General features: G+C 38.2%; 1 pseudogene; it reads left to right on the top strand.

Moving 5' to 3' along the window:
• LOC138374293 (RWD domain-containing protein 1-like) lies at window positions 1-15,046 on the top strand (annotated as a pseudogene).
• The last annotated feature ends 6,884 nt before the right edge of the window (window positions 15,047-21,930 follow it).

Genomic DNA, 21,930 nt, shown 5'->3' on the forward strand with positions numbered 1-21,930 from the left:
ATGTCGATGAATGAAGAAGGGCCAACTCTTGGGAGAGAAACAGCCATGCAAGACAGGTGATCTGTAAACTTCAAGCTCAGTTTCCCGTTGAAATATAGCAGAATATGAATGTGAGGCAACTCTGAAATTATAATTAGAGGAAATCTGTAACAATTACTTTTGCAAACACTTTTAAAAGTGACAGAGAGAAAAAAAAATTCAAACAAATTATTTTTAGGCCTATTGAAAAGATAATGGAGTGTGCAGTTCTCTCTGGGCACAGACCGCAGCTCACTCTGTCCAGAAGATGACAGGGCAAGCGACACGGAACACTCCGGCTTCATTAAGGAGGACACAGCACGCTGCCCACTGGAAAACAAGTAGCCCCCGGAAAAGAAAAAAAGCACCCACATCTTTCCTATCTGCCATCTCACTCAAACACCATTGTGAATGTTTTAAATTATTCTTTCATCTCATTGTCTGTAGGAAAAAAAAAAAAATTCTGTTTTTGTAATGAATCCGGATGTTCATGCAGGTTAAGAATAATGGGATGAGTGAGTATACATGTTTAAAGCTAATGTAGAAAGGAGTTATTTATGGTGTAACAATCGCAGAATGAAAGTCGAGAAAAATGACATTTGTCTTGCTGAGATTCCGAGCAAGCAGATCACAGCTGCATGTGTGTCTACTTTTTATTGATTCCAATTATGATTCTTAGGCTTCTCTGAGAATTACCTAGCAAACTTGCATACGGCACATTGAACATCTCAGTTGAAAGGCATTTTACTAATCAAATGATTGACAATAATGTATTTTAGGCCCAGGATCTTGTACGTATATTAAAAGCTTAGGGGCTCAGTTAAATATACACATGAACCTCTCAAGATACTAGAAATCAAAGAAATAAATTTGCTGAGAGTTAAATCCTAAAGTCAAAAAAAAGAAGTTTTAAAGTGATATTGAAGAGATAAAATATCTTCCAAATCTGATGGACTAGAATACAACTGGATTGCAAGTTTTGACATTTCAAAATAGAAAATTTAAATTGGAAATATTGTTGGTCAACCACAGAAGCCTAACAAAAGTAGATCCTTGGAAACATCTGCAGTACCCATCCAAGCTCTACCCAGAAAGAGAAAGACTTAAAAAAACACATCAGAATGTCCTTGTTTCTGAATATTGGCAGTAAGTACATCCCTATTATCAGCTGACTGCATCAGGCAAAGTAGGTCTAACTTAGATTAATATTCAATTCATCATATTCCTTTGTTCTGATTATTTACACGCTTTGCAGACTCATTAAGATTTCCCTTCTCATGAAGGTCTGACCACATTGAGATGATGTGCTGAACATGTGGATTTTTTTGCCTCCATAGTAGTTCTTTGTTGTTACGGATTAGCATCATGGTTGGCCTGATCATACATGTCAGTTTCATAGTTTGATTACTTTGAGTCCGCGACTAACAGAAGGAACCGCCACTGATCTGCTAACAATGTCTTCATTCTAAATCGTATAGTGGATATGGAAATATTTACGAAAGTCACAGGTGGAATTCTGAGAATCCTTTTGGAGGAAAGCATGCCAAATCTTTCTCTAATATCACTGTATTAGGAAGACAGAAGTCAGACATCCATTTTTCCACAGGTCATATCTTACTCCGCTGATTAACTACAATGTAGTCATCTCCTGTTTTTATTTTCTCAGTACAGTTTATATTCATTATCATATACTCTATGATTTCTGTGTGGGTATTTTCTGGTCTATGAGTAAACTAAGTTTTTCACAGTCAAAGACCACAACTTGTACATTTCTTTTTTTCACACTTCATAATAAAAGCAGGATTTTTAACACAGTTCTTTAATTAAAGTTTGACTGTTCAATGTTGATATGATCATCACTGCGTAAGTATAATTAAGCTTCCAATTAGTGTCTAAACTTAATAGCCACGCATTTTCCCTAATATTTATGCTGTCATCTCTTTGGTCTTTTTAAACTATTCTCTTTGATACTATGATGTGTCTGTTTTATTATATTGTGACAGTTATTCCACTATTATTCTTCAGGAAGGTTTTACTTTACACGCTGCATGTGTAAATTACCAATGGCCTCCTTCTAAGATGATGAGGACAATCTTCTGCAAGCTATTATCTCTTTGGTAGACTGAGGCCAGAAAGCAAAAGAGCAGCTAAAATGTTTCTTCTATTTGCACTATGTAGGCTTCTGCGACTGGGTTGGGAAGGTAGAATCACGTGGTAGAGACAGAGTGGCATTTACGGCCAAGCCAAATGGACAGAGAGATGAGTGCCTCAGTAGCAAAAATAAGAGCTGAAACTGAGAAGGATAAAAGAAACAAAGAATAGTTGAAAACCATAACCAAATAATAAAGATAAATGTCCTGACTGTTGGTGTGTCACCTTGACCGAGCTAAGGGATGCCCAGATAGCTGGTAAAACATTATTTCTGGGTGTGTCTGTGGGGGTATTTCTGGAAGAGCTTAGCATTTGAATTGGTAGAGTGAGAAAAAAGACCAATAAAAAGAAACAGAGCAAATAGGATATAAGTATTCTGTGTCTTTGTGTGTGTGTGTGTGTGTGTGTGTGTGTGTGTGTGAGAGGAGATTCATTATGGGAATTGGTGCTGGCTCATGGGATTAGGGAAGCCCAGGATATGCAGCGGGCAATGGGCCAGCTGGAGAACCAGGCATGCCCATGACGTCATTCAGTCAGACTCTGAAGGCCTGAGAACCAGAGGAGCTGATGGTGTCACCTCTAGTCAAAGCCTGTGGTCCAGGGGCTCTGATGTCTGAGAGTAGGATAAGATGGATGTCCCAGCTCAAGGAAAGAGAATTCACCCCTCCTCTGCCCTTTTGTTCTATTCAGGCATTTATGGTGTTAGATGAGGCCCACAAATTGGTGAGAGCAGATCTTCCTTGCTCAGTCTACTGATTCAGATGCTAATATCGTCCAGAACCACCCTCACAGACACACCCAGTCACCAATTAGCTCAGCATCCTTTCACCCAGTCAAGTCGACACATAAACCATCCCAAATCCACTGCCTGAATTTCTACACATTGGGATGATTTCTCATCACCACCTGGGATGTGCCCGGGAGGGGCTATAGCATGGCAGCTCTCTACTCTCTGGTGGGGACTGCATACTGTGCAGAACCTTCTGCAAACCAGGCCTAAGTCTTCTCTGCCTCTGCCAACTGATTGCAGGAATTCTTTACGAGGCTGAGCGCGAGAGGCAGCGTAGCAGGAATGGGGACCGTGGTGTATGTGCCGCTTCTTTATGTAACTTACTTGCGCTTTCAGGGCCAGCTCAGGCCTGATCATACATCTACCACTTTCATTCAATGATGGAGTGTTTGAGGTGGAGTATGTCTGAATTTATGGCTTGGTGGGTCAGGTAAACAGCCAGTCCACAAAAGGCAACTCAGGTCACGTGGTAAACTAATGGCCCGTGCTCAAGTTTCTACTAAGACCCAGTAGCAGGCACAGATCTGTCTCTCAAAAGGTAAGTCGTTATCTGGAGATGATGGCAGGGCCTTGCTCCAAAAACCTAAAGGCCTACGCTGTTACTCACCTATGGGGGCCACAGAGTCCAAGTGGCATCTCGACCTGCCACAGCCATTTCTAACACCATTACCTCTGCGGGATCGTAGGGCTCGAATTGCAGATCTGTTTCCATGGCAGCCTGAAACTGCTGCACAGCCTTCACGCGTTCTCAGCCCCCTCAAAACCAGTAGCTTTTCAGGTTACTTAGTAAACTGGCTGAAGTGATGCATCCAAATAAGGAATACGTTGCCTCCCAAATCCAAATAGGCCCACAGCATACCGCAGCCGGTGTAGTAGACCTGCAGGATATCTTGTGGAAGGGAAAGCCAATCAAGGTCTTTATGGATTACATTATGGCGTATGGCTGAAGAGTTGATATACCCTTGAAGCCGGACAGTGAAGGTGCCTTTCTACCTGAAGGCAAACTGCTCCTGGTGGATTTTATTGACAAGGATGGAGGAAAAAATACCATTTTCCAGATCAATAGCTACGTGCCAGGTACCTGGGGATGTGTTAACTTCCTCAATCAGTAAAATCACATCTGGTACAGCAGCTGCAATTGGAGTCACCACTTGGCTAAGCTTAGAATGACCCACTGTCATGCTCCGACATTCATCTGCATTCTTCAGAGGCCATAAGAGAGCTGAGTGAGGATGTGGTGCGGATCACGACCCCTACACGTCTTTTGAGTTCTTGATGGTGGCACTAATATCCGCAGTTCCTGCAGGAATGTAGCATTGCTTTTGATTCACTATTTCTTTAGGTAAAGGCAGTTCTAATGTCTTCCATTTGGCCTTTCTTACCATGATAGCTCCAACGCCACAGGTCAGGGAACCAATGTGAATATTCTTTCACTAAGTTCGTCTGTTCCAATGATGCCTTCTGGACCTGCGGGAATGATCACAAGGTCGGCTCGGTGTCAAATGGTCCTGAGCTACAACTCCATTGTTCATCTGACCTTTATTGGCCCCTACTCTGGCTGGAGGCTCTCCTGGACTCAATGTCACTTTGGAGCCAGTGTCCAGCAATCCCTGGACAGACTGTTTTCTTTTCCCCAATGCAGTGACTCTGACAAAATGATTTAGGTCCCTTTGGGGTAGGCTGGGAGCAATATTAACAGTCTAAATTTGCAGTAGTGTACCACGGTTCTTCCTCAGGGGACCCAGACTCTACCTCATTCCAGGAGTTCTGTGTCTATTAACTGGCTTAAGTCTGGGAACTCAAGGGGACTCAAAGGGCCATGACCTTGTATTTTTCATGATTCCAGTTGGACTTTTGTTCTCACGACTTGGAACTTTCCTGCTTATAGAGAACAAATACGAATTTATTGGTATCCTAGATATTTTACTTATAGGAGCACCATGATTTAACTAGCCATCACCAGAGGTCTACAGGAGTCAGACCATTCTGATTGCAGCTTTGGCTCTGCTGTTCATTATGGTAACTCCATCCACTTTGCTACTTGGTCCTCGCCACCCTTGGATTCAGCTACTCCTGTTGCATTTATGCTTTCCAGTTGTCTGTGTTTCCCACCATAAGGTCTGGCCTATAGAGAAGAGAAATCACTGAGATTTTCAGGGATGATGGAGTTTCACTTACAAATTTAGTTTTCAAAGTAGTGATGAAAGGTGTATCCTCTGGACCTACCTAGTGTATGGGAGTAGGTCTTAAATGACAAATCCTCTCTAACATTCCAAATCTCCCGAAGCTTTTGAGTCCTCTTTTCTACATTAAACCAAGGGAGATCAGACATTTCCAATTCACTCACAGCAGGGCATCTTTAATCCATGTTTCAGCCCACCAACAAACTGTTAGATCTCTTTGTAAGTCCCTGAGTGTCACATTAAATGCAGAATCTCTCCTAGTGGGTCTGTATCTTGTGTCAGGTTTGCATCAGCCTAGCTGTGCCAACTCTGATGGGTGAGGAGGTTCCAGGAGGATTCACGATGACTCAGTGGCAAATTAAATGCCTGAATGGCCAATGAAACGCTTACAAATTCATGGTTCAGTGTGAGGCATTTGCACACCAACCATCATGGAAAAATATTCCACACACAGACAGTAATATGAGAGAGAAGGGGAACGAACCACAGTGAGTAGCTCTGGCCTGGGAGACCAGCACGTTGACTAAGGACTCAGCAGGTCTCAGAACATCAACCAACGGGGGGATCACTTCTGACGCCCTCTGGCAGCTGTGGCTGATGGAAAAGAGGCTTCCGAGTTCTCACTGGCAGAGCTCCTGCAGGCAGCCTGGCCTTGGCCAGTTTCTTTGAGCACCAAGTGGTTTGCTGTTCACAGTTTCCGATTCGGAAATGAACGTCTGGAACAATTTGGCTCTGAATCAGCTTCTCCCTCTGCTTCCGGGTCCTCGTGATATCTGGGTCCTTGTGATATCTAGGTCCTCACGCTCATCTCAGTCTTCTCATACCAGTATCTAGATGCATCCCTTTGTTTTCTTTTCAAGTTATTTCATTTTCTCTTCTTTTTACAGTTCAATTCTTATCCAAAAATGGCTAACATTTATTGAGCTACATTTACTTTGGCAGACGCTCCGCAAAGAATTTTACATGGATCCACTCATTTAGTCATCACACAAAATACGAGGCATGTACAAATAGTATGTCCACTTTACCACTGAGAAGCCTGAGGTACAGGATAGTTAAGTGACTTGGTTGGTGTCACCACCAGGGAGAGGCAAAGCAAGGGACCTGAACATCAGCTTTATCATTGGTCACCACTAACTCATTACCTCCTAAAGGTATAAAATCTTGTATACCCATAATATCCTGAAATAAAAAAAAAATCTTGTATACATGTATGACAGTATTTCTGCTCATTTATATTCTTTGTGATTGCTTCTAAAGTGAATATCTAAAGCCTAGTAATATGTACTTGAGGCAGGAGAAAAAATGCCTGGTGTGATACATTGAAACACCTAGATAAACACTTCAAGTTAAAACCCAATCACAACTTATAATTCTCACGAATTGTACTAGATTCTTTTTAAATAGTTTTGATATGGGAAATATCCTGAATGTTATTGATTTTTTCCAAGTCCTGAGTAAGATATAATCTTCATTTCATTTTCCTTTTTAATAAAAGTTTGATAGCATAGTATATAAGGGTCAAGTAGATACATTGATCTTCAATGGGACAAACTCATTTATCTGTATGATTGGAAGCTGTTTTAAATATAGTGATTTTATTAAAATGTTTTCCTCTTAGAAATAGCTTTTTACTAGACCCATAACTTAATTGCATAGATATATGGAGGTCAAGGAAACCTGGGAACAAAAGCAAGTATGATGATGTCATGTTCTGTTTTATAATCATTAATATCATCTCACAGTATAATGAGAGAGAAATTTCCAGTACACAGTAAGAATTATTTTTAAGTTGCAGAGACACAATTGCGTATAAAGAAATGACTAATAAGATAAGGACATTTCTGGTTCCCTAGGGGTGAATGACTCAGCCTTTAAACATTTCTTCTCAAAGGGGATTTGCATAACTTTGTAGCACCCTCATTTCCTTTATTTTCGAGCCCCTGCGATAGATGAAGACCATAAGGAACTGATCTGTGGTTTTGTGAAGACAGTGACAATAATTGCTCTGGCATCCTTATTTCAGATCAATCAACTTTGATATTAGGCTCCTTATTTACAAATCTATCCCAAAGTGCCCATCTTCAAGTCGGGCACAGTAAATGCTCGTTGATAAGGCAGAACTCACTAAGGAGAAACATTCCAGAAGGCTGTTGGTTCCTTTCTAAAGTCTTGTACCTTTTTAATCTCTGTAAAATGTGGTCTGTGTAAGTTACATGACCAGTCTCCAGCATTTCACATCTAGATGAGTGTTTGAGAAATAATTTTCGTTTATAATTACTAGTGCTGGAGTTTGGGCAAAAATAACATACATCAAAGGACTCCGTATTCCCAGTTAATGTCTGAATTTAACAAAATGGATTTTTCCCAGGCAACTCGGGATTGACTGCCAGGGTTCCTCGGATAATGTGAAGTGTTTTTTGTATTCACTTTATCTGCCCAATTACTTTCATTGTTTTGTTTTGTTCAGTTCCATTTCATTTTCTGTTCAGAAACTCTTTCCAAGCAAATGGCATCTGAAAGTCCTTGTGGAGACATGTGTATTAATGTTGCCACGTGTGTGCAAATTCGCATACTCACCACCATCAAAACACGTGGGCAGCAGAACGACCCGCCCAGAGAGGCACCTTAGCCACCAATCACCTGGGAGCCCACACCTGCGCCAGTGCTCAGGGAAAGGTGGCAGGTACCGTTGTCCCTATTCTTTTTCACTTTCACATTCAATTCCTCGTCAGTTCTTGTCAAGAACAAATACTGTGTCCAGTTGAAAAAAAAATTGGGTTTTATCTGAAGGATCCCTGAACCTTTCCATTTTTCTTTACCCCTTAATGCCGCTGCCTTCCCCCTTAGGTGCCCATCTCCTTCCCTTTGCCTATTAAACAAACTCCTCTCCTCGTCTCTTTCCATTCCTATCGCCCTTCCACTTCTCCACCAGAGATTCTTTCTAAAATCCAAATCCAATCATGTCAAGGTACTGCTTAATGACTAATCGTTCCACAAGGATAAAATTCAAACAAAAAAAAAAAAAATAGAAGTCTCCTTACAAGAGAACCATATCCTAAATTATAGGACCTATTTTATTGCCATTTTTCATTGATCTTTCCTTCAAACACTTTTATCTTCCATTCATAGTGGACTCTTTCCTGACCTTGGAATTGGTTGGATGCGTTCCTTCTTATAACTTTGTATGTGTTTCCCATTTCCTGGTGTCTTCCCTACCTTCTATCTCTGTGTACTGAAAACTTTTCAGCTTTCAAGACATAGCTTTACCTGTAGCTTCTTGTGTGAATTCTTTTTATGTTTTTCTTGAGCCTCCTTAGAACTTCCAACTAAGTAAGTTATCACATTTAAAGTGTAAAAATGTCTATTGAAATAGAGTATATGCGTTTTGGGTCTGACTGCAGTATATCTTTTAGGCTCTGTCCAATATTTCTAAGTCTATGTATGGATGCCTGTGATTTCCACAGCTCATTTTAAATCATGCCTTTAACAAATTTTCAAAGAATTCTTCATAACCTAAGCACTATACTGACATGGTGTTTTCTTCTGTCTTTAATGAAAATAATAGGGAGGTGAAAGCGTATGTGTGTTTCAAGCATCCTAATTCCACTTGGCTAAAAATTAACTCCCACAACCATATATTACAATTTATGAACATCATTTATCTGCAAGACTTTGAAACATCTGAAATTATGCTCATAACCTATCCAATTTAAATCACCTAGCAATGCTAATGAGCTCCACCTGGGAAATACAAAAGAGCTGAAGATACCCATTAATAGTAGCCATCTCAGCCAAGCCTGACCACCTCTGCACATTAAACACCACTCTGAAAATTACTTCTGACATATGCAACTGTTTGAAATCTTATAAGCCGTTTTGCATGAAAAAATTTCAGAAACAGACTTTCTACATTATTTTATGTTTTTGTTAAGACCATCTTTTACAAAATGGCCAAATGAAGATCAAAGTGAAGTGGCTTAAAAATGTTTGAAGAGGCACAAAATTTTCAAGATTGAAGTCAGCAGGCTATTACTGAAGAGGTCAAATGTATTAAATGGAGATGTGAAGAAAAATGTTAGAATAGTTTATTAAGGTTTATTAATGATACAGTACAAAACACTTAGAATAAAAAAATGAAATCTGAAAGAAAAATATAGCATATACACCTGAATGGTTTTCCTTCCTATATAGATAGATTTGGATTCCTATTTCTGATATCAAACAGAGTTTAAATAGTAAGAGTTTAGATCACAAGGCATACAATTTCCTCTGAAAGAATCTATGAAAAAATATATTCAACTCTAATGGGTTGGTGAGTTCATATGAATTTGGGTAGTGAGAGATGCCTGTATTTTTATTAGCATTGTGCATGTTTATACTAATTTCTAGGATAATTCTTTGTGCAACAATAGTTCCAATTATCTCAAGACTATGTATAGCCAGTGGGAACATGTCTCTCTGAAGACTGTTTTATTTTTTCTTTGAAATGCCTAAAATTTCTTATTAAATAATAGCATGTGTTCATTAATGCTCATTCACAGTGAGAATGATGTTTGAATCCTCTCATGTCAGAAAGAATGTTTTCCTCATCGGGAAAATTGAATTTACATCGACTGAGAAGGTATACTTTCAGGCTGCCATAACTAGTAGTATGTACTTTTAGATCACAGTATAACTATTAGAATATCTAGTAATATAAAATGAATATATAGTGAGTATGTATATGTAAAACCACAATATGTGTCACCTCAATTTTCACAGCAAATTTGTGAATTTACTATTTATCATGTATTATATATTAAGTATTAATTATTTACTTATTATTATTATTTATTAATGTTGCCATTTCATAGATGAGGATACTTCTGCCCAGGGAATTTGAGTAACTTGCTTAGACCCAAACACATGCTAAGTCTAAATGTATTTGTCCAACTTGAGTGCACTTCCCACTGTGACACCAATCAAAATGGATTGTTAACTTTCATTTACTTATATGGTCTATATTGTCTGTATTGTTTGGTCCATTTGTAATTTTGCAGACACACATAAGAATAAGGGAATTATATGAAGTCATTTTTAATTTCTTTCTAAGTCAATAATCTGTCAAATGAAATAAGGCATGAGAGTATTGTTGCTGGTTGAAAGTTAATCATCCTTTTTCATACTTGTCCATATCTGTGTTAACTGGGATTTTACAAAATAAATTTGGCTTGATTTTTAGTAAATTACCCAAGTGACATTAAATATTAGATATCAAGATTAGGCAACAAGACTCATTTCTTGATGAAATTTAATTTGAATTATCTCACAAACTATTTCCATCTAAGTATCTCAGATTGCAAGTGATAATCTATTTCCTTACCATCCCTAAGGAGCAAATAGAATCAGTGTATTCAATAAAATAAATGTAATGCTTTTTATTTGCCACTTGTAATTTATTCAGATGAATATAAACTTACTTGATATATTTTATCAACATTTAAATGCTATAAACATTATAAGACTAAATATGAAGATGAAATTATGTGAAATACTTAAAGAAGAAAAATGTAAGAGAAGTCAATATTGTGTTAAGAAACCCATAGACATGCTAGTGGCTATATTTGAAAATATTATTAATTTATCCCTCTTTTTATTATCTTCACTTAATACAAAATATGGTGTAACCTCTGCTTCTATTCAAATTGGAATAACAGGGATGTGATTTGCCCTCACACCTGAAAGATTTCTTTCCTGCAAAAAACTAAAACAAAAAACACAAAGGCAGCACTTTTGAAGGCATTAGACATCAGGCAATAGAGGACAGATATCCTTAAGAAGCAGGAAACAAATGAAGTGAGTCCTCTAGTTTTGAGAGTTTCTAGACTGTAGTGCAGATAAATGAAGCAGAGGCTAAAGAATTCTATGAGTTAAGGAGAAGGAATTTAGAGTTCAGAGAAACCAAGCAGTTTCACAGGACAGACTACCAGAAAGGAGAAAACTGCACAGAAAAAGAGAGAACCATGAAGATCTATAGAGGGTTTCCCTTGAGTGTTGAAAATTACTCATGAGAGCAAATGTGTGAGGAAATTCCTCAAGTCTAGGGAAAGAACCATATAAATGGATAGAGGGAATATTGGCCATCTCTCACACAGGACTGGTATCAATGACTGTTCCTATGAGCCAGACTAGAGAAACTCACAACGCACAGGGCATTGAGTAGGAAGGTCTTGCTTCAGTACTGGAGGATAATTAGCCAGACTCAACCCTGCTCAAGATTCACCATCCCCACCCCCCAAAAATAAAACATTAATAGAAGCAAAGGCTGAAAGGATCAAACTGTTTCCAAGAAACTTAACTGCATCCCACAACAAAACTCAACAAGATTCACAGGGATGCAAAAATATCCAGCACTCTCTAAGGTAAAATTCACAATGTTTGACATATAATCAATTATTACTCAAGGAAGGAAAATACACCCCCCAGGGGGAAGGATAATTAGTCAATAAAAACTGACATGGATTTTAGTATTAGCAGAAAATGACATTGAAACAGTTGTTATGACTATATTACATGTGCTCAAATAGGTGAGTACAAATGAAAAAGATACAGGTAGGATCCAAATCAAACTTCTAGAAATGAAAACTATGATGACTGAGGTGAAAAATACATTGAATGGGATGAATGGCAGATCATACATGACAGAAGCAAAGTTTAATTAACTTGAAGACACAGCTGTAGAAACCATCCCAAATGAAACATGGAGAGAAAAAATAAATTTTTGAGCAACTGAAAAAGGGAGTTTCTCTCACCTGAGATGGGAACGAAGGGCGGGGTAGCAAGAGTTTTTGAATTGTAGATATTTGAGTTTTAAAGCTATTAGATATCTAAGTAGAGATATCAAGCATAAAGTTATATGGGATTTAGTGTCCAAGGGAGAGATCTAGGAATGGAATATTAATTTGGATATTGTCACCATATAGATGATGAGACTGGGTGGGATCTTGTAGGGATTGAATTTAGATAGAACACATACAATTCCCAAACTGAGCTCACTCAAACTTTAAGAGACTGGTGAGAAGAGAAACAGACAACAGAGAAGGAAAAGAAGTAACTCTGGTGGCAGTAGAAAAATCAAGAGTGTGGTATCCTGAACACCAGTGTTATCTAAAAAATTAATCAAGGATGAACAGAGCTCATTTCTGTTAAATGCTACAGATTGTTATAATATATGATGAAGACTGAAAGCTCCCTAATAGATGAAGTTCATTAGCAAGAGTAATTTATTTTATTTTATTTTTTTATTTTTATTTTTTTTGAGACAGAGTCTCACTCTGTTGCCCAGGCTAGAGTGCCGTGGTGTCAGCCTAGCTCACAGCAACCTCAAACTCCTGGGCTCAAACAATCTTCCTGCCTCAGCCTCCCGAGTAGCTGGGACTACAGGCATGTGCCGCCATGCCCGGCTAATTTTTTCTGTATATATTTTTAGCTCTCCATATAATTTCTTTCTATTTTTAGTAGAGACGGGGTCTCACTCTTGCTCAGGCTGGTCTCGAACTCTTGAGCTCAAATGATCCACCCGCCTCGGCCTCCCAGAGTGCTAGGATTACAGGCGTGAGCCACCGCACCCGGCAGCAAGAGTAATTTATGAAGAGTGGAAAAATCAAAGCCAGATGAGTGAATTTAGGAGAGAAAGATTAAAGAATAAATTGGATAAAGTATAAATATTCTTTAGGCTTTGTTTCAAAAGCAGAGTAAGTAAATGGAATAACTAGGAGAAAAGGGAAGTCTTTTTTTAAATGTGAGAAATTTCACTGTGTTTGTGTGCTGATAGGAAAAGAGTGTTCATTTGCACCAGGGGGTCAGGAGCAGGGCAGGTGGAGGGTTGGATTTAACCAAGCTGTGGTTTGCAAGGGAGCGTGCCAAAGTGACAAGGGACGAGAGGGACATTCTTTAATTGCCCGATTAAATGGATTTTAAAATATAGAAATTACCTTTGCAGTAGCACGTGCTAAATTATTTTTCTTATAATTTGAAAGTAATAAATAAAAATTTTGTGGGGAAAAAAAGAGGGACATTCTTCAGTTATTTGTGAAGTTGTATATATTTTTTCCTTTTTATACTTCCCGTTTTTGGAATTGTAAATATACCAGAGTTGTTAATAATTTAGAACTTCTTTAATTCAGAAAGTTCTGGGTTTGAATCTAGTCCCACTGCTAAGGTGTATAATGCTGGGTAAATTAATTAGCCTCCCTGTTCCTCAGATTCCTCCTCTGTAAAAGGTGGTTGATAATGGTATCTACCTCGTATGACTGCCAGGGAATTACATGAAGCAATATGGGTAAAGTGTAATGCAGGGTTTCAGACACAGCCCGTGGTAAACATTCAGTTACTGCTGGGTGTTTTATATGAATTGTAGTTCTGGTCCATTTCTCGTTCATTGTTGACATAATTTTGTTCTTAATAATTTGCATGGCATATTTGTCACTTAACAATTGACCTTTTGCCTACGCCTTGTGTTTTAACTATTTTTCCCAGTTCATTTTGTTTTAAATTTTTGTTTTACACCCACTTAAAATTATAAAAATTTTAAGTTTTATGTGTCAAATCTACTGGTGTCAATTTGATGCCCTTTTGCTGTTTTTAAACTTTGAAACAATTGTCATTGAAGAATCAAATTAATACTCGTGTATGTATTTCTTTGTTATGGCTGCCTTTTCTTCTCTATTTAATCATTTAATCAATTTTGGGGCTTCTTGTGATGGCAAACATTATGATGTCTTTAACAACAGAAAATAAACCATTCATCTTAAGCCTTCTTTGCCCTATAGGGGCTCCTCTCCTTGTGTTCGTGAGAAAGCGCATTGTGTTAATTCACTTACGTGACATGTTTTTATTGAGCACATACTAGGCATTGGGTCAACCTTTGCCTTCCTGTAGTTTAACTCTATACAGAAATAAAAACTAAAACTAACAAAAAAAAAATGCTAACATTGTGATTTGATTGGCACTAAGGGAAAAAAAGACAGAGAATAGATTAGAAGAAATGCAGGAGGAAGAAACTACTTCCTAAAACTCGTTCAAGTTCTTGCTCCAAAGGTGCCAGCTCTCCCAGGGTGGCCATGGTCTCACAGCCTGGGTGTCTGGGCCACCCATGGACAGCAGCAAAGGCCTCGATGACATTACAGTGAGGAGCACAATGGGCTGGAGGCCCTGGAGTCTGTCTACCCTGACCCCTTCACAGCATTATCAGGAAATACACCCAGCTTCACCACTACTGTGACACCTGGGACCGGAGGAAATGAGGAACCTGTCCAGACTACCTTCAAGCTCACATACAGTGAAAACTACCCAGATGAAGCTCCCCTTTATGAAATACTCTCCCAGGAAAATCCAGAAGATAATGATGTCTCAGGCATTTTAAAACCTGTTAGCATTATAGCCTAAAGAAAATCTTGGTCTAGTGATGGTCTTTACTGAAAGTTGTGCAAGAAAAACTAAGTGAAAAGTAGATCAGATCAAAGCTAGAAGAGAGGAAGAAAAAAAAAACAAACAAAAAAGATGCAGAAGAAGCTGAAAAGCAAGTATTCTATGGTGCTCCTATAGCTGAGAATTTCTTAAATTGGAAGGCCAAGTTTGATGTTAACTCTCAGTAATTAAAAAAAAAAAGTGGATGAAAGAAGCGAAACAAGTGGGAAAAATAAATTAAGTGGGGAACTTCTTTGAAACAGCTCATACTCTTGACACATCTGATACGCAGTTCTTAGAGGATGCTGCAGACAGGGTGGAAGTGGATGAGTCTTTATTCCAGGAAAGGGATGGCTTGGAGCTGGAGGGTGAGGGTGACCCGGAATGGAGCCCTGCTGGCCCAGGGCGTGACTCAAGGGACCAGCAGAGTGTCCCCATCTGCAGAGAGCCTTGACTGACACAGCATCTGTGAGAATGCTCAGGGGGTTTTGATTTTCCCTTTTTAATTGTTTTCCTAAGGAAAAGTAACTTCAGGAGACTATTCTTCTGATAGCTTTCATCATTGAACTTAGTAAACTGACCTTAAAATTTCAAAAAATGAAAATGAAGAAAAAAAAAAAAGCATGTGGACCAGAAGACTGGAAGGGTGAGAAGAAACTTCACAGTGACAAAGCATCCCTCACGGAATAGGCAGCAGGTAAAAACTGAGCAAGAAATGGGGTTTATCTGAGCAAAGGAAAGAAACCACAATGACGAGAGCAGGTGAGATGGCCGGAGAGGGAGTTACAGTTGGATCCCCCAAACGTGGTGCATGGTGATCATAATTACAGCTCAGAATAAATACTTAGTAAATAAATGAACAGCTACAATGTATTATACTACTGAGCTCTTGAAATTTGCACTGCTTAACCGAATAGGCTTTATATAAATTGCTGTTGGAGCTTGCCTGGCTTTTTGGAAATCATTTTTATATTTAATAAGAATGTCCCTTTGATTTTATAACCATTTCATCTGCAGCTAATGTTTCTCAGAGGTACTGTTATTATTTTTATGGTGGTAGAAAATGTCTTTGAAATCTAATACCATACATTCTGTACAATAAAAAGAAGGAGACTTTGAAGACCGAATGATTCTGATCAAGATATAGGCTGGATAGAATTCTCATATATCTTTCTTCAGCCATTCACTACTTCCAGAAATAAAAGGTAAAGAACAATGAAAGCTGGTTTCATTTAAAATATGAAAAGCCCTCTGTTAGAGATCACATATAATTGTTCTCTTTTGCTCAAGAAAACATTTGTGCAGAGATGTTCATTTTTCTTAATTTATAAAAGATACTGAATGTTCTAAAACACTCTCATTTAGAGGATTTTACTCATCTCAAAACTACTAGTATTTATAACATTTATTGGATGATTACTCTGTACTGGACCATGCTGTTAGAAATTTTTGTATATTAACTCATTTATTTATTATAACAGCCCTAGGAGAGTGATATTATTTTTCTCTCTCTTTTCAAACAAGGACACTGAAATTCAGGCAAATTAAGTTACTTTCCCATATTTCTAAAAATAGTAAATATTGAAGTTGGGATGTAAACCCAGGCAATCTGGTGGTAATAGCTCGAGTTTAATCTCTTTACTATAATCCATTTATATGTAATTTTTCATTTTTCTCCTCACTATAGCCTTATTGATATTTGTAAATAATCAGGTAAGACCACTATTATCTGGTGTGTTGAAAAAATGGTGGCTCCTGTTTATTAAAATATTCCTTTATGACAAAACATAAGTTATAAAAAGTTTTTTAATTGTGTTCATTTATATTAAATTACTGGGAATTTTAGGCAATGATTTTAATCACTTTGCCACTGTCAGAGCCCTGCAGGGAAGACTGTATGGTGAACTTTTCTTACTCTGCCCCTATTCACGCTGACCTTGGGGCGGATACTGGGGGAAAATGTTCAGAAAAGGGCTCCATTAGACAAGGACTGAGTGATGAGTAAGAATTAGGCAGTGAACAAAAGGATGGTTCAGAAACACGGTATGCAAAGCAAATAAGTTGAAAGGAAACACAGCAGGACCATGTTGCTGGAGCGATAGGATTTTACACTGAAATAACAGGAAAGGTCGAATCTTAGTCTTATAAGCTAATGTAAGAAATCCAGATATCATTCTAGGTATTTAGGGGGAGATAGCAAAGGCTTATACATGACACTAATATGCCCACCTTTTCATTTTAGAATCACCCTGACAATAGAGAAGGTAATAGAAAAAAAGGGGGAGAAAGACAATGTAGGGATATTGTTGCAATGATCCCAGCAAGAAATGATGTTACTTCAACCAGGTAAGGAAATATGAGCATAAATACATTTGAGAGTTATTTAGGAGGTTGACAAAACAATGACAATGACAAAACTCACTGACCAATTAGAAACATATAGATCATAAAGGAAGAAACAAGATTCTAAGATTATTTCCGTGTTTCTGGCTTTAGAAACCGGAGGGACAGTACCGGGCACTGCTGACTACCCTGCAGAGCGCAGGTGGACAACGGTTTCGCTGCAGACAGGAGGGGGATGATGGGTTTAAGACGCTTCCCTCAGCGTCCGAAGGTCCTTACGTGGTGCGGGCTCGTCTCAACGATCCGGGCACAGAGAGAAAATCGGTGTTCTGTGAAGCAGTGAGGGCGGATGTGTGTGAGAGAGACAAGCGAAGTCTTAGGATTTAATACAGAGGAACGTTGCCATTGACAGAAAGGACATAAATACGGATGCCTCCACATAATACCAAAAAGGGACGGAGAGGGGGTCACTACCTCTGCTAACAATTTGCTGGCAATAAGAAACTTTTAAAACATTAAAGTTATTCCTCTTTTCCAACATCCCTGAGTTGACCTTTTCCCCGAGGTGGATGAGACCGGTTCTGAAGTCACACTATTCCAATGTGCTGATTTTGCCTGTCTCAGGAAGAGAGTTACAAAACAGAATTTGTATGTTGGATTCAACCCCAAGGAACTCAGGTGTAGAACAATTTTAGAACATGAATCCCATTAGTCTCAAATTACAAATTGTTTTAGATCCCTGGAACGTTAGAATTAAGAAACTCAAGTTCCTGAGTTATGACCTCAGTTGAATTTCAATCTCAAGATACCTAAAGAGCAATTGTATTTAGTAGTAAATATTTCAAGGAGAAACAGTGTGTTGTATAGAAGTTGTAGAGATGTAAAGATTCCTTATCATTCAAAAGCTCTGGAAACCCGAGAGCCCCAAATCTATTCCTGCTGTAAGAAATGATTCTAGCTACAGTTTTAGAAATTATAATAAAAGGGGAAAATAATGTTCTTGTTCTCAGCTTATGTTTATACAGGTGTGAATTTAATACTTTATATTTTTAAAAAACAAAACGATGGTGCTTGATTTTCAATTATATTAATATTTGTCTGATACACAAAATGTATATTTGTAGATATTTATCTTATTTCTCTTGCAAAACAATGAATAATTAGATGATGCTTTCACGTACCAGTTGGTAGTATCAATAACTTTTCCTCTCTTCCATAGGCACAGGTAATCTACAGTGACTCTAGGTATGAAATTTCTAGCAATGTATTTTTTAAAGTCATCAATCTTATTGCAGAACAAGTAAATATCACACGTTTCTTGGAATTTGATCATTCTTTGGCTCTCTTCAAAACCATCTACTTTACAACAATTGCAAATATCAGCAAAGAAAATAATTAGAAGATTAAATGGCATATTCAACCGTATTTTTCTGATATAACAGAAATTTAAGCCCATGATTATAAGTCACGGCTTGAATTTTATTTTGATCCAATCTCATGTTTGTAAATCTTGCCAATCTGAGCGACAGATCCAACATTTATGGCTGAATATAAAGATAAATCTTGTAGTGGTGGAAAAACTGTTAGGAATAAAAAGTGTCATGTTTTATTTGTGCACTAGATTTCATTCTTTTAAAGGCCCCTCATTGTGTGCTTTGCTGTTGGTTGCTGAGCAGGAGTACAGAATAAAATGTGACGTGCGTAGGTGTGATGACTGATTTGGTCTCTACCTCTAATCTACTGACACCTTGAACACTGCGTATTGTCAAGTGACTGCAGGTTATAAAAAAGTCACACTAAGGTGTTAAACAAATGGAATGAATAAAGAAAACTCCTATACATTGGAGGTTTGTTGTGTACCTGCTAGAACACACCTCTAATTATATCATTGAATCCCTGGAACAACTCCTCAAGGTGGGAATAACTGTGCCCATTTTACAGATTAGGAAATTGAAGCCCAGGAGGCTTATATTAATATCATAGCTTTAAAGTCTCATAGCTGTTAAAGGGTGGAGGTAAAAGCCAAAACTTCCCTGGGTCCAAGACCACATTAATTTGATTTTCTTTTAGTTTGGAATTTCACAGATAATATTCATGTACTGTATATCAAAAGCATTTGATAGTAGTTATAATATTAATAATTTACACATTAATGGTGCTCATTATGTGACAAGCACTGACTTAGTACTTTCATAAATTAACTCACAATAACCCTATGGAGTAGATCCTATTATTATTTCCTTTTTACAGGTAAAGAAGAGAGTTAAAATAATTTACCAATGGCCATCTGGCTAAGAAATAGCAGAGTAAAGATTCAATCCTAGTATTTTAGGCTCATGGATTCCTTTAAGAAAACATTTGCTCACAATATTTTGAAAACATTTCCATGAGTTCCTGGGTCTTTGAAATTTACCGAGAACTACATTCTCACAAGAGTCTATCAATCTGAATTTGGAAGATAAGCCTTAAACTAACTTTTAAAAAAATAACAGATATATTTACGGTATAAAATAAACTGTACTATAAAGTTTTTACTATGAAGGATTATGAAGAAGAAATGCAGTAGAGAAGCAAAGCAAAAAAAATGGCAATTTAAAATTACAATGGAAGCAATCAGTTTGCAGCACTGATAGAGAGTATTATTTCCTTTTAAGTTAAATGTACTTTTGTTTACGCAAAATACTATGATGGCCCCAATTTGGCCTAAAAGGAGAAACAAGTGGGGTCAGAGGTGATGAGGAGAAAAACAGTTCCTCTACTAAGCTTGCGCCAAACAGCCAAACATCTGGAGATAAGAGCAGAGTCTTGGGTGTGCAACTGACTGGATGCAGAGATATCAGTTACAAAGGAAAAGCAATTTCAGCAGGCTGAGAGACTTAGACCATCTCAACTGACATCTGTGTTTTCTTCAGGAGCTGTAATATGGACGGACCTTCTAATTCATAGGCAACACATCTTGTCAGACGTCTCCATCTGATTGAATACCATTGGCAGGCAGCCAAAGAGGAGCCTGGATGATGTAGAGAAGGAGTTTTATTTCTTGTCACATGTATTTAAGGATTTAACTGTAAATTTCTCTTTAATCACGATGCATGATCTTGGATTCTTTACGATCCCTCAGGGCAACGGAAACTAATTCTACACATATCGTGAATAATACAGCATCTCTGAATAAGATGTCAGAACAAGCCCATTCACAGTCAAGCGATTTTTAAGTTGAACACCTTGGAGAAGTTTTATGATTATTTGTGAAAAGTTTAAAATAGAACACTGTCCAATAGAACTCTGATTTTCACATATCGAAATATTGATTTTTTCAAGATTCATCTCACTATTTGTGATAGAGCTGTTTGCACTGCATATATTAAATCATGTATGAGGTTGTTCATGGTTGTTAAGAATACTCATAAAGTATGTTTTTAACTCTTTAAAAAATATTTTAACCATGAGAGACAATTAGCTAGTGTCTAATATGATCTATACCCAAGTATGCCTCAAGAGTAGATAAAAATAATTGTGGCATAGTCCTACAATGTACAGTCATACAATGGAAACGTATGTAGCAATGCACAGATCAAGAATAAACAAAACCACAGCCAACACTATGGGTGATTATGTAGGATTTCATTAGTTAAAAAACTGATAAAACTAATTCATATGTTTAAAGTATTTACATTTAGGGGTTATAAATTGGAGCAGAATATGAGGAAGTTTTCTTAGATGTTAATAATGTTCTCTTTGATTTGGCTACCGGTTTCATAAGTGTTTAATTTGTGAAAGTTCATTTAGCTGTACACTTATGATTTCTGCTTTTCTGTACGTCTATTCTGTTTCATAAAACAGTTTACATTAAAAAATACCCAGATATCTTCAAATACACATAAATACAATATCCTGGATATATGTATCTTATTTGAAAAATAGGGTTAAAATAACTGATGAGTTTTACGAAATATGCTTTCCAGTAAGTCAGTAATAAATGCTGCTACGCCGAGGCCCTGCCATGGGGAAGGTAGGGGTCAGCCCCAGCAACCATGTCCTTGGCCAGTGAGTGGGGGATGCGTATCCCTCCCTTGTCCCAATTGTGGTGGGGGTCACTCCTCAGTCCGAGCTGTCACATTAGACCCGGCTGTTCAACCAGACCTGCGGTCCACACCTAGCCTGCAATTCACCTGCAGCCCCCGTCCAGCTCACGACCAAGCCCTCAGGGCAACTTGCAGCATGCTCGAGTCTTGTCTCGGTCCTGGCAGTGCCTGTTTCCCAGCTCTGGCAACCACAGCCCTCGTCATGCTCCCTGCTCTGTCCTGGCTGTGGAATCCAACCCCCTGATCACCCTCCAGTTCCACAAGCGACAGCCTGAGTTTTCCTAATGTCTAGCATTGAAAACGGCATTTTGCTATGGCTGCTTAGGTTTCAGAAAGGGTCTGGGACCCAGGGCACACTCCCTCCCTGAAGCATTTCCTTCTCACAGTCTTCCAGAAGGTCCCTAAGTTAGATTCAGGGCTTAAGAGGGCCACAGTGATCTCCCATGGCCCGAATTTCAAGCTTCCCCAATGGGTAAGTCCCACACTCACCCTTTCCTAGTACTGGGGAAGGGTGTCACCGAGTCACTCCCGGTTTTTGGCTGCTCTGGGCCAAGCAAGCTGCCTCTCCTCCTTCTCCTCCCCCCTTCACTCTACCAGTTGACTTCTTATGTCATTTCCATTGCCTTTATTTAATATATCAAGTTTTAGATAGGACTATGTATAAGTTGTAAATTTTGACTAAATTTTATTTCAAAGCTCCAATTAGAGGAGCATATAACACCCTTCTGTTACTGAATGTCACAAGCATCCTTGCAAAGCTTAATTCTTAATATTGTATGCAAAATTTTCATTGAATATAATCAGAGATGAACATATTTTAATCTCCTCTTATTATGCAAATATGTAAAATTGCAGTCCCAAGAGTTTAAAAGTAGGTTGAAAGCAAAACGTGGTTTTATTAGTTATGTGG

This window comes from Eulemur rufifrons, chromosome 24, assembly GCF_041146395.1.
Source record: "Eulemur rufifrons isolate Redbay chromosome 24, OSU_ERuf_1, whole genome shotgun sequence".
Lineage (NCBI taxonomy): Eukaryota > Metazoa > Chordata > Mammalia > Primates > Lemuridae > Eulemur > Eulemur rufifrons.